We start from the raw sequence: 13,092 nt of genomic DNA on the forward strand, positions 1-13,092 counted from the left end.
TTGGCAACTCAATTTATTTATAAGGATGCTACTGATGCCTGTTTACTTGTTTTGATATCTGTCTCCCCCCCTTCTAGACTGTGAGCCCATTGTGGGTAGGGATGGTCTCTATTAATTGCTGAATTGTACTTCCCAGGTTCTTAGTACAGTGTTCTGAACACAGTAAGCGCTCAATAAATACGACTGAATCAATGAATGAAGCTCTGGATCTACTTCTGAGAGAAGCTGTGAATGCATTCCACCCACGCTGATAGCAAACATACCGAGAACAGTGTTAGCAAATGTCCTGAGTTCAGCATCGATGACTGGGAACTCAAACAGCTGGAAAGAAATAAGGCAAGACCTCAGGGGACTCGGATCTGGGATCGGCGTGGTGGTGGGTGGCAGAGAGCCGAGGCCGGAAAATGCCCTCTCCCCTGGTGTGGAGGAAGGATTCTGGTGCTGTTTTCTGACCTCGAAAGCCAGTACCTCCTAAATGTTTTTCCTTCAAACCACTGCAGCTCGGAGACAGTGTGCTAATATGATGCCATAATTAGATACGCTACACTATACACCTTTCTAGTTATGTCAGGTGAAGTCTGCTGGAAAAAGGAAGGCTTTGGCAATGTCAATCAACATTAAAGAACAAAGCTTCCATTTGCGAGAAGGGAATTCCGCTTACAGGACTCCACCCGGTTCTGCACAGAGCTAATCGGGAATGCCAAAGGAAGCAAATGTGTGTTTGGGTGAGAGAGAAAAATTTCCCTGATCCTAGCTTCAAACTCTAACCGAAATGACAGCTTTATACAGGCAATCCCCAACTGAAACATTCTCAGAAGATAATAATGATGGTATCTGCTAAGCGCTTACTCTATGCCAAGCACTATTCTAAGCATTGGGCTAGATACAAGGAAATCAGGTTGTCCCACGTGGGACTCACAGTCTCAATCCCCATTCTGCAAATGAGGGAACTGAGGCACAGAGAAGTTAAGTGACTTGCCCAAAGTCACGCCGCTGATAAGCGGCGGATCCGGCATTAGAACCCATGACCTCTGACTCCCAAGCCCGGGCTCTTTCCACTAAGGAACGCTGCTTGCTCCTGGGAATCTCCTGCCTCCCAGGAGATGTGGGAGACTCACCTGGCCAAATGTGGTCCCACCCAGGATCCTCGGTCCTAACCGATGTCAGCAGAGAAAAGGACGCAGAGTTGTACTAAGTATCATAGGGGAGTTTCCTGGAGTACACACACTCGCACTCACTCTCTCTCTCCCTCACTGGTTGGCTCATTAGATGTCCCCAGCAGCTGGCCTTCTGTTCTCTTCGGGAGCTAAGAACGGGGAGCCAGAGTCAACCTGGGTCACCTCTATTAGTATGGAATCGAGTCTTCGCAATGGTTCGGTCAAAGGGAAAACGTGAGGAACTGGAGGTGGGGGTAAAATAGGAACGGGGAGAGAGGGAAGGAAAAGCAGAGGGAGAGGGGCTAAAGGCGGACTCAGGTGGGCTTGGTTTCAAGACTGAGACTGAGAATGGGGACTGCGAGGCCGACAGGGAGGGGGCAAAACTCTTGGAAGCGACGTCTACTTGAAATCAAGCCCAATAGGGCACTGCTCTCAAAACTACAGAAGGGAGCGCCATCTAGTGGGACAGTGACTGTGTGCGACATGCTTCTAACGCTTAATACAGTGCTTGGCACATATTAAGCACTTATTAAGGACGAATTATTAATTATTATTAGTGCCATCTTTAATGATCCCGTTAAGCCTCGGGCAGAAACCCTAAAGGAACCGACTGCAGCATCTCAACCTTCAGCGCTTGGCCCATAGTAAGCGCTTAACAAATGCCCTCATCATCATCATCATTATTATTATTACTGCAATATAACGCAATGTATTCCTGCAATGTAACGCAGCCAAAATACTAGTCTTGAATCGCGAATGGAGTTACCGGGCAAGTGCAAGGACTCCCCGGGTGCCGTCGGCTTGTTTATATTCCAAGGGTTCTGTCGGTTTTGCTTATCGGTTTTCCTTGGGCAGACCCGGCCTCTGGAGTGATCACGATTTGCAGAGATCATCAGAACCATCTCTCCGGTCAGTGTCTGGGGACTTTTGCCAAAACCACGGATTTGTTAACTTACTCAAAACTAATTTAAATCCATTTCAGATTTCATCGGGGCCTCCGTTCCTGCTGAGCAAATATTTTTGCCCGATCCCACAGCCAAATTATTCATCACTGAAAAATGAGAGGGAGCATCTCAATTTAGCATTAAGAACAGCTCCACTCGGCACAAGGTGCTGTTTTGCTAGATAGGATGAGAAACACAGCCCGTCCCCACCCTCCCACCCCTGCCTTAAAGATACCCCCCAGCTAAAGATTCTATCCTCTGCCAAGAAGAGTCCCATAAGGACCCTGGTCTGTATGTCCCTCAGATGCCCTCCGTCAAGAGTCCCAGCTAGAGAGCCCACCCAGATAATAACTGTGGTATTTCTTAAGCACTATGCGCCAGGCACTCTATTAAGCACTGGGGTAGATACAAGGTGATGGGGTTGGACACAGTCTCTGTCCCACATAGAGGCTCATAATCTTAATCCCCATTTTTCAAATGAGGGAACTGAGGCCCAGAGAAGTGAATTGACTTGCCCAAAGTCACCCAGCAGACAAGTGGCAGAGCCGGGATTAGAACCCAGGTCCTTCTGACACCCAGGCCTGGGCTCTAGCCACTAAGCCACGCTGCCTCCTATGCATCTAGATGTCCGTATAGCCTTCTTGATGTTGGCCCCGGCAACCTATATCTCACATGGACATCCCCTCTAGGGGCTGTGATTTGTTTAGTGCTCCTTCGCTTCTCGCTATATTATCCATGGAGCCACTTAAAAGTGTGAACCAAAGCATAGGAGTAATTCCCTTTTGGGTTCCAATATGGTCCCTCCCCAAAGGACTTCATCATGCAAAAGAGACTAGTGCTTCAGTTCACCTCCAGCCCAGCCTCCGACCACCTCGCTCCCTTCCTCCCTTCAGGCGGAATCTGCGGGCAAGAAAAACAGATGAGCCACGGCCCTAAGACTTCAGGACCGAGAAGCCGTGAGGAGGACACGATGGCGGGGCAGAGGGGTTTGCAGGCGCCTCGCTCGCTGCAGTCAGGTTGGTCCACCCCACAGTCAATCAGTAGTATTTACTGAGCGCTTACGGTGTGCAGAGACACTATACTGAGTGCTAGGGAGAGTACAGCACAATGGAGCTGGTAGACGCGTTCCCTGCCCGCGACGAGCTTACAGTCTAGAGGGGGAGACGGACATTAATATAAATAAATGAATTAACAGCTGTGTACCTAAGTGCTGTGGGGATGAAGGAGGGGTGTAAAAAGGGAGCAAATCCAAATTCGGGAGGGATTCTCCTAGTCCTGGGAAATATCTACTTATGGCAACGTCTCTGAGAACAGAGGGCTCTCCCGGGCTGTGGAGAAATGACCGCGGGCTCCGCCGGCCCACGTTTTCAAGCCCCTCCCCGATCTGCGGACGCGTCCCGAAGAACGGGACCTCCACGGTGACCGAACCGCGGTCGGCTCCCGAAACCCGAGGGCCCGCAGGGCACGTGCAAGCGGGAGAGCCCACCCAGAGGTCTGGGCCCCCTTCTCCCACCTCCGCACGATTGGAACATATTGGAAATGGGCTCCGCTTCCTCCGCCTGGCCGGGCCCGGGATAGAGCATGTGGAGTTAGGACCTGCTGCTGATTGGATTTTGATTGCTCTGAAACGGGGCCAAGTTTAAAGTGGAGAGTGCAGCCTGAAAGGAAATACAGTAGACACGAGACAATTTATTTGTTTCTGAGGGGGACCTAGCTGACAGACTGCTTCGAAGGTGGCTAACCAGAGCAGCATGGACCATATGGAAACCATATGGGGAGAATCAAACCAGCCAGGATCTGAAAACATGGCACAGGCCGGGGTCCAAGGTAGCGAGGAAAAGCAGAGCTCCGTGAAACCGGTGCCAGTCATAACAGCCAAATGCTGCCGAAGAGCTCTGCTAAATAGCTCAAATGGTTGACATTCCACGAAGGGGGATGAGGAGCCGGCGGCCCAGCCGGGCTCCGGCCTGCCCGCTGCTAATTCGATAACCGGAGGCACGCTGAAGACGTGTGTCTGTCAGGATGCCACTGCTGGATCGTTTCGAACGACGATCGCCGCGGCAGGGGCGGCGCAGCTGGGCACCAGGGAGGAAGAAGTCGGGAGTGGGCTGGGGGTCAGCTGAGAACCAGCGAAGCCTAGTGGAAAGAGCCTGAGCCTGGAAGTCAGTGGGCTCGGGGTCTAATCCCGGCTCTGTCTTGCCTGCTGTGCGTCCCTGGACACACAGTCACTTGACCTCTCTGGGCCTTGGTTTCCTCATCTGCAAAATGGGAATTCAATACCCGTTCTCCCTACTACTTAGAGCGTGAGCCCTTCAAGGGACAGTGGCTATGCCCGACCTGATTATCTTGTATCTACTCCAGCACTTAGCTCAGTGCTTAGCAGACCACTACTAGGGAGGAGGACAGGACGGTGCCAGTAAAATCAAGGAAACTACCATCTTCCACCCTCCTCAAAATGATGAAACTAGGCTTGCCACCAAAGGCACTCAAGAAGACCGGCATTTCTTTGTTGACCCAAAGCAACAAATAGTTTTTTTTGTTCATTTGTTTTAAATGGCGTTTCCTAAGTGCTTACTAATGTGTCAAGCAATGGGGTAGAAACATATTAATCAGGTTGGACACAGTTCCCAGTCCCATATAAAGCTCACAATTTAAATAGGAGGGAGAACAGGCATTGAATCCCCATTTTGCAGAGAAGTTAAGTGACTTTGCCCAAGTTCACAGAGCAGGCAAAGTGGTAGAGCCGGGATTAGAACTCACATCCTCTGACTCCCAAGGTGTGATTTTTCCACTAGGCCACACATGCTGGGTTCCATCCATTCGTTTTGCTACCGTAATGTATAAGGACACGTGAAAAGAATCTCCGCTCAGGACCTCGAACGTGTCGCCGAATGGACCCCCGACTTTCTCTCCTCCAACCTGCTCCGAAACCTTTGTCTTTCCCTCCCGGGTTCCTGTGAACACGGGCGCCGCTTCCGAGCCATGGCACTCGGTGACAGGACCTGAAACGGAGGGAAACTGGGCACTCAAAATAAAAACACTGGACAATGAAGGTGTCCGGGGCGGAATGAGGTCCAGATAAGCCCAGAACAGCTGAAAACAAGACAATCCAGTACTGTCTGGGGAAATCAAAAGTTTCTATTCTCCAAGGAAATTCCCAGAAGCCAGAACCAATGAGACCAGATAGTGATGAGATGACATCATCAAACCCTACATTAAACTTAGTGAACAGTCACAACCCTACCAGGGTCACTTGAGAGTTATTCCAGTGATGAAAATTAAGCATCTGCGATCACTGCTCTCACTTCCAAAAGTTTTCAAACACGCTCAGTTCGGACAAATTGAGAATTTTGGTGTGGCCAAATATTGCTTTTCTAAACCTATATATCCGGCCCCAACTCAAACCATGTCAACAGAAAACCAAACCTACATCTAAGTACAGTACCAATCACCAAATAGTATTTATTGAATGCCTAATATGTAAAGGGCATTGGGCCAGGAGCTGGAGAGTACCACAGCAGAAGACCCCTTCCGGTCTCTGGAAAACTCTGCAGGCCACAAGTGGGCTGCGGCAATCATTCAGTGGGATTTATTGAGTGCTTATTCTTTTTTTGAATGGTATTTAAGCTCTTTCTATGTGCCAGGCACTAATCGGATTGGATACAATCCACTTCTCATGTGGGACTCACAGTCTAACTCCCCATTTTACAGATGAGGTAACTGCGGCATAGAGAAGTTAAATGATTTGTCCAAAGTCACACAGCAGACAAGTGGCCAAGCCGGCATTAGATCGCAGATCCTCTGGGGTTACGGTGCGTTTACTCTATTCTGAACACTGTACCGGGGCTTGGGAAAGAATAATACAGTAGAATTGATCGACACTATTGTTCCTTGCCCTTAGAGCTCCCGGTATAGAGGGAAAGGCAGACATTAAAATTAATTACTAATAGGGGAAATGGGAGAACATAGGGGTGTGTAGGGTTGTGGGATTGAGGGTGGGGTTAATAACAAGTGCTTAATGGGTACGGAGAAGGCCGCAGAAGGGAGGATTAATCGGAGAAATGAGGGCCTGGTCAGGGATGACCTCTTGGAGGAGGTGTGATTTTTGGAGGAGGCTCTAAAGGTGGGAAGAGCTGCAGTCTGCCGGATATACACTTGAACGCTTTGATACTTACCCCACCCCCACAGCACTTAGGTGCAGATCCTTAGACTCTGTCTCTTCCCCATCTGTAAATTATTCCAATGCCTGTCTCCCCCACTCTGTAAGTTCTCTGAAGGCAAGGATCATGTCTATCAACTCTTTTGTACTCTCCAAAGGGCCTGATACGGTTTTCTACGCAGAGTAAACACTCGATAAATACCACTGAGAGTTCACATTCAGGACTGAAACTGCTTGAATATGAACTAGCTTGGGGTTTATGAGAAACTGTAAATACCACAGAAAGTTATAATAATAATAATGTCGGTATTTGTTAAGTGCTTACTATGTGCAGAGCACTGTTCTAAGCGCGGGGTAGACCCAGGGGAATCAGGTTGTCCCACGTGGGACTCACAGTCTTAATCCCCATTTGACAGATGAGGTAACTGAGGCACAGAGAAGTTAAGTGACTTGCCCACAGTCACACAGCTGACAAGTGGCAGAGCCAGGATCCGAACCCATGACCTCTGACTTAAAGCCCGGGCTCTTTCCACTAAATCAGCAGCATCTTTTGATATCATGAGGCATTTTACAGGCACATGTACCTAAATCTGAGTGCTTCTAATTGCTTACCGGTCCTCTTAAGAATAACCACGACGGATGGCATTATTTTGCACAACAAGCACGATGAAGTACTTAATCAGTCTGGTCACCCATAGCGCCACAAGGAAAAAGGAGATGAAATATGCCGTGAGACATGTGCATTGAGCGAGAGTGCTCTCCAGTGGTAAAGTCGTCATTTAACATTTCAACAGGCTTGAACTCACCGTTGGTCAGGAGCAGGAAAGAATATTTATTTCAAATGGTCCTAGAACCAAGGTGTGAAACTCCTGCCTTTCACGATAAGCTTAGTATTACGTGAGAAGGAACAGGACTGTTTTTACTGTCTCTAACCTCTCTGGAATTTCAATGCCAGATGATATTTCATTGGAGAGATGATGATGATGATGATAATAATAATAACAGCATACATTGAGGACTTACCGTGTGCCAAGCAGTGGGGTGGGTATAAGATAACCAGAAACAACGTGGCCTAGGGGATTGAGCATGAGCCTGGGAGTCATAGGAATTTGGGTTCTAATCTCAGTTCCACCACTTGTCTGCTGTGTGATCTTGGGGAAATCACTTAACTTCTCTGTGACTCAGTTACCTCATCTGTAAAAATGGGTATTAAGACCGCGAGCCGCACGTCGGACAACCTGATTACCTTGTATCTACCCCAGTGCTTAGAACAGTGCTTGGCACATGCTAAGCGCTTAACAAATACCATAATTTTTATTATTATTATGGGGGACGGGGACTGTGTCCAACCTGATTACTCTGTACCTACCCCCGTGCTTAGGACAGTGCCTGGCACATAAGTACTAAACATGGTTATTATTAATATCATCATTATTAAATCACTTAACTTTTCTGTCTCAGTTACCTCGTCTGTAAAATGGGGATTAAGACTGAGTCGCATGAGGGACAAGGACTGTGGCTAACCTGATTAGCCTATATCTACCCCAGTGCTTAGCACGGTGCCTGGCACAGAGTAAGTGCCTAACAAATATCATGAAAATAAAAAAAATCCGAGGAGGGCCAAGCGGGCCGGGAGGGAGGGTGAAGACTCGCCACTCAAATCGGCAGCCTAGCTTACTCAGAGAAAGGTCAAGTCGCGCGCTTCGTGAAATCGCGCAATCTGTTATGGGTTCATTATGTGCTTCAATGTGTCGAAGCAGAAAATCTCTATCGCCCGTCTTGCCCTGCAGACACTTCTCTGGGTCGTCCTCCCTCTGACTGCCCTCCCCGGCCTAATTCAGACCATGTGGTTGGCATGATGAGTACGGGCAGTAATTAAATACACACAGGCGGGTTGTCTATAAAGAGCTGGAAAATATAAAACCAGACACTCAAGTTGAGGCTGGAACTGACCCCTTTGAAACAGAGACACTTAGAGACTGTTAAAAGGCTAAACAATGAAAAGCACCAATGCACATGATGAATATTCTGGATTTAGTATGCATGCTGCAGTGGGAATTCCAACATGACCTCATCAACAAGGACAACCACTGATGCCTTAGCAACTTGATAAGGAATAATCTCCCTAATTTGAAGGGGAGAAACTGAGGCTTAGCAACAGAGACTAGAAAGAACTTGATCCTTTCGATTTCCTTCCTCAAACAGTGGCAGCCCACCAAATAATTCTCCTATGAATTTCCCTGTAATTTCTTGGAGAATGTTAAACCTCATTTTCTTTTTCTGTTACCCAGCAACCAGTAAATCAAGCATCAGATGGGCCTTTGGCTATTAACCCTCAACAACGACATCCAAACCAGAACGGCCATGACCTTGCCATCTTTTCAGTCTCCATACGTCCCTCTCACCTTCTCGCTTTTCATCTCGGTACTCTGATGTCCTGACCCTTCTCCATCTGCCTTTCTGCTGGGGACCAAAAGGATTACGTTCCAGGTGGCAAACGGCAAGATGCCATCTGGCTTCTTGGCTGCGGGGCCAGTCTGGCAGCACCCTCTGCCCTGGTGGCACGGTTCCATGAAACAGCCTGGTGGAATTGGTTCCTGTCGAAGGAATTTGCGCTTGGCTTCTTGCCTTCGCTTATTTGCCCGCTGGCACATTTTCTCGGCCTCATACCCGATCCCTCCCCTTTGGTCCCTGCCTCCCCAGCTCCCAGAATGGCTCTCCTGTCATCCTCCCACTACCCTCGCACCCCAAACTTGCCCACCTAGTCCCCTCCCCGGGGTTCTCTGTGCCTGCCCTGCCTCCATAACAGACCTACTTTATTTCTCTTTGCCCAACTCTTTCTTTCTAACTTAACAGCCGTCACCACTACAGCCACCCTTCCCCTCCCCATCTACACTTTCTTCCCTCTCCCAGCCCCAGTCTGTGAGCTCACTGTGGGCAGGGACTGTTTACTTTTGTATTGTACTTAGTACACTTAGTACAGTGTTCTGCACACAGTAAGAGCTTAATTCATATGATTGAATGAATGGTGACATGATAGTGGAGGAAGCCTGGGAGAACATTCTCATCCCTCTGCCCCAAGGTGATCATGAGAATGTGGGGAAGGTGTGGGCAAAAAAAAACCCCATACCAGCAGCTCTGTCAGGAGGGCAAAGGGGGAGAGAGCAGGGAGTGGGCAGAATGGGGTTACTTACCCCAGAAAGCACACTGTAAGCAATGTGCTTTGCAGCAAAAGTTGTTGGGCTGCCTGGGAATCAAAATTTAGTTTGCTTCCCTCGTCCAGGTGGAGAGGACGCAGCCTTCCCGTGGCACCCATAATTCCAACACCGGAGGCACGAGAATCTCAGTCGACACCTGCCTTCTGTTCCGTTCTGGCCAGCGGGGCCACAGCTACACCACGAGAACTCCTGGACTCCAGGTCAGAGACTCTTCAGGGGCTTCCAGGGCCAGCCCTAAACAAAAAATGCCTCAAAGAGCCAGTGGCCCGTGTGCTATTTTTCCTAGAGCTGTGACTGAAATCTTGGGAAAACCAGTCCATCTGGAATGCTGCTGAGATGAGGCCGGTGTGACTGTCAATTGACACAAATGGAGCCGCTACATCCTGAAGGATGTAAGTTGAGTTTCAAAGCATCCCGAGAACCTGAAGAACAAATTTTAAAGAGACAAAAATTAAGTCACTTCTGGGCAGGAAGCCATGGGGTTCTTTTTATTCATTCATTCATTCATTCATTCAATCATATTTATTGAGCGCTACTAGGTGCAGAGCACTGTACCAAGCACTTAGAATTTGGCAACAGAAAGAGACAATCCCTGCCCAACAACGGGCTCACAGTCTAGAAGGGGGAGACAGACAACAAAACAAGAAGATAGGCATCAATCACATCAAAATAAACAGAATTATAGATATATACACATCATTAAGAAAATATATGGAATAATAAGCATGTATAAATATGCACAAGTGTATTAACATCTAATTTATAATCTGTGAAAAGTAGATACCGGGACTACAAACTGAGCTTCTTACCGTTCAACGGTAAACAACAATTCCCTAATAACAAAATGTCTGTCTTGGTTATACTTATCCAAATTGTGCGCGTATGACTATTGTTTTGGGGAAAATTTTTTGCCTCATCTATACATTATTACAGGAAAGTAAGAGCTACCATCCTTCCGGATCATGCCCTGTACTTAAAGGGCTCAGAGAACTTTGGTTGGTGAACCAGGGTTATTTTCTATCCAAAGCCCCAAAACATTTAGCTAAATCTGCAGATGGTGGGTTACATGATAGGGAGATCCAATAGGCAATTAGCACACTCACAAAAGTCTTTCTCCTCTTAAAGGCTCAGGCATGCCGTGATTTAGCGTCCATCAAATAGACAAAACATCAAAATGAGATCTCATATGTAACCCGCATCCTCTTTCACACACAGCAAATCCAGAAGATGGAATCTCCTGTGGAGAATGATGGATGAGCCTCAGACCTGAGGCTGAAAAACAGCTGGCTGTAGTAGATTAGGGTACCGATTTGTACATTCTAAGCGCTTAGTACAGTGCTCTGCACATAGTAAGCGCTCAATAAATACTATTGAATGAATGAATGTGTAGACAGGATCTATAAAGTCCTCTGTAAGGGACGGTGGCACCTTATGGGGAAACCCGTGCAAGGAGCTCGAAAATGCGCCCTTTGGTTTATCGGTAGGCGTGATATCTTTCCCAATGGCACTAACCCACACAGATGGAATTGCACCATCATTTTTGAAAACAAAGGCAGATGAGTACAGACGGATTATATTACGGTGATGATGATAATAATGGAGTCCAGCCAGCAGGAAATAATTGATTCTAGCGTTAGTGGTTTGTGCGGTCCCACTCTTCCTCTCTTTTCCCTGCCAGTTGCATTCCTGCTGGGTAAGAGGGTGCAACAAGTGAGAAGCAGGCAAGGGGCACTTTGAGTTCACCCAGTGCTTATCTCCATGCAGGATCCGTTTTCATCCGGCGACCACAGCTTATTGCCGAGGTCGTGCTGGTGTGCCGCGACCGAGAACGTGGTCGCCTTAGCGGCCACTGGGTCCTTGGCCAGTAGCGTTAGCGGACTTGTCCGGGATTCCCGCCGGACCCGTCCACCTCGAGGAGAGTCCTTAGATGGTTCTTCAGGGAGAAGCCTTCAGCACCGATGGCGGAGCTCCGGCAGGCAGGCAGGCAGGCCCTGGCTTGCAGAGTCAGGACTAGAACCCACGTGTCCTGATTCCCAGAGCCACGTTCTTTCCACCGGACCAAGAAGCAGGTATACAGGGGAGTCCAGTCATATAACGTCATAGGTGGGGCACGGACTGAAGAAAAAACCCAAATCAAACTGTGCTACAGCGAGAAAGAACTTCTGAGAAAGTCGCTGGAGTCAGCTTTTACCTTTCGGATGCCCAAATACTTATGGAACACTGCAGTAATTATTGAAAACGACTTAATTCCATTTCAAGCACACCTTTCAAGTAGACCACAACAATGGCTAGAGTTTTCAGGGGCTACCTCAGGTTAAGAAGTCATCTGATTTCTTTTCAAATCAATGTGTTCTGAATTATTCTAGAGAGGACCGTGTGCAATATCGGTCCCAGACCGGGGAAATGTGGAGAGCGTACCTAAGATCTAACATCTGCTCCAAATAAATACACGGCCAATTCACCGTCTCCATTTTAAGACTATTCGGTTATTGCGCAGGTGGCCTGATGATTAATAAATGGTTTACACACAGCACTCCTGCATTTTCAGAACACGTATTGGATTCTAAAGTAATTAGAGGCACTACTTAAGTCTGACAGCCACATGTCAACGCCAGGCTCATTTGCTGTAAATTCAAACATTAAAGGTCCGCTTTGGCGGAGAGCACCGAGAGCCAAGCCAGCTTTGCAGCTGAGAAAAGAAAACCTGCTGCAAAGACTAGGGGACCTCAAAAGGCTGAACGCCACAGAGAGAGGGCCCCGGCCCCTATGCCACGTTGGCGCTGCTCCTCAGAGGTATTCACACTCTTACCCAGGAAGAGGATCATAGTGTACACTTGTAAGTTCATCTCATTCAATCGTATTTATTGAGCGCTTACTGTGTGCAGAGAACTGTACTAAGCGCTTAACTCTACGCTGTGTGTTTGGGCAGGGAGCACGTCTGCTAATTCTATTGCACTAGAGCTTAGTACAGTGCACTGCCTATAGTAAGCGCTCGATAAATCCGATTGACCATACGCAATGCAATCGGCTGCCAGGTTTGTCTTTGAACGCCAGATTTCCCTGTTCTCCACAATCAATGATATTTATTGACCGTTTACTCTGGGTGGACCGCTGTACTAAACCCTTGTAGAGTGCAATACAGCTAGTAGACAAACCTGCTCCCACAGAGCTTACAATCTAGCGGGGGAAGACTTGAATTAAAATATGTTACCAACAGGGCAAAGCAACAGAATTTTACGTATCATTCAATGGCGCTGTTCGCTGAGGACCGTACTAACGGTTCGGGAGCCTACAATCAATAATAGAGTTGGTAGACATGAGCTCTGCCCACAAAGATCTTACAGTCTGGTGCGGCAGGCATTAAAAACAAAATTACAGATAGGGGAAAGGGGAAAGGGATATGCAGCTAAGTGGTAAGGGGCTAGGGTGGTGAACTAAATGCATGTAAGTGCTAATTAGGATAGGGTGGAGCTGAGTACCTATGTGCTTATTAAACGCTTGATTGCTGAAGTGACAGTGGCGGGGTGAAAATGGAGGGGAAGTAAAGGAGGGAAACATTTGCTGGACATTTCCTGGAGGGGATGGGGATTTATGAAGGAGTAGATCTATAGGGG

The sequence above is a fragment of the Ornithorhynchus anatinus genome, chromosome 18 (genome assembly GCF_004115215.2).
Source record: "Ornithorhynchus anatinus isolate Pmale09 chromosome 18, mOrnAna1.pri.v4, whole genome shotgun sequence".
In the NCBI taxonomy this organism is placed as follows: domain Eukaryota; kingdom Metazoa; phylum Chordata; class Mammalia; order Monotremata; family Ornithorhynchidae; genus Ornithorhynchus; species Ornithorhynchus anatinus.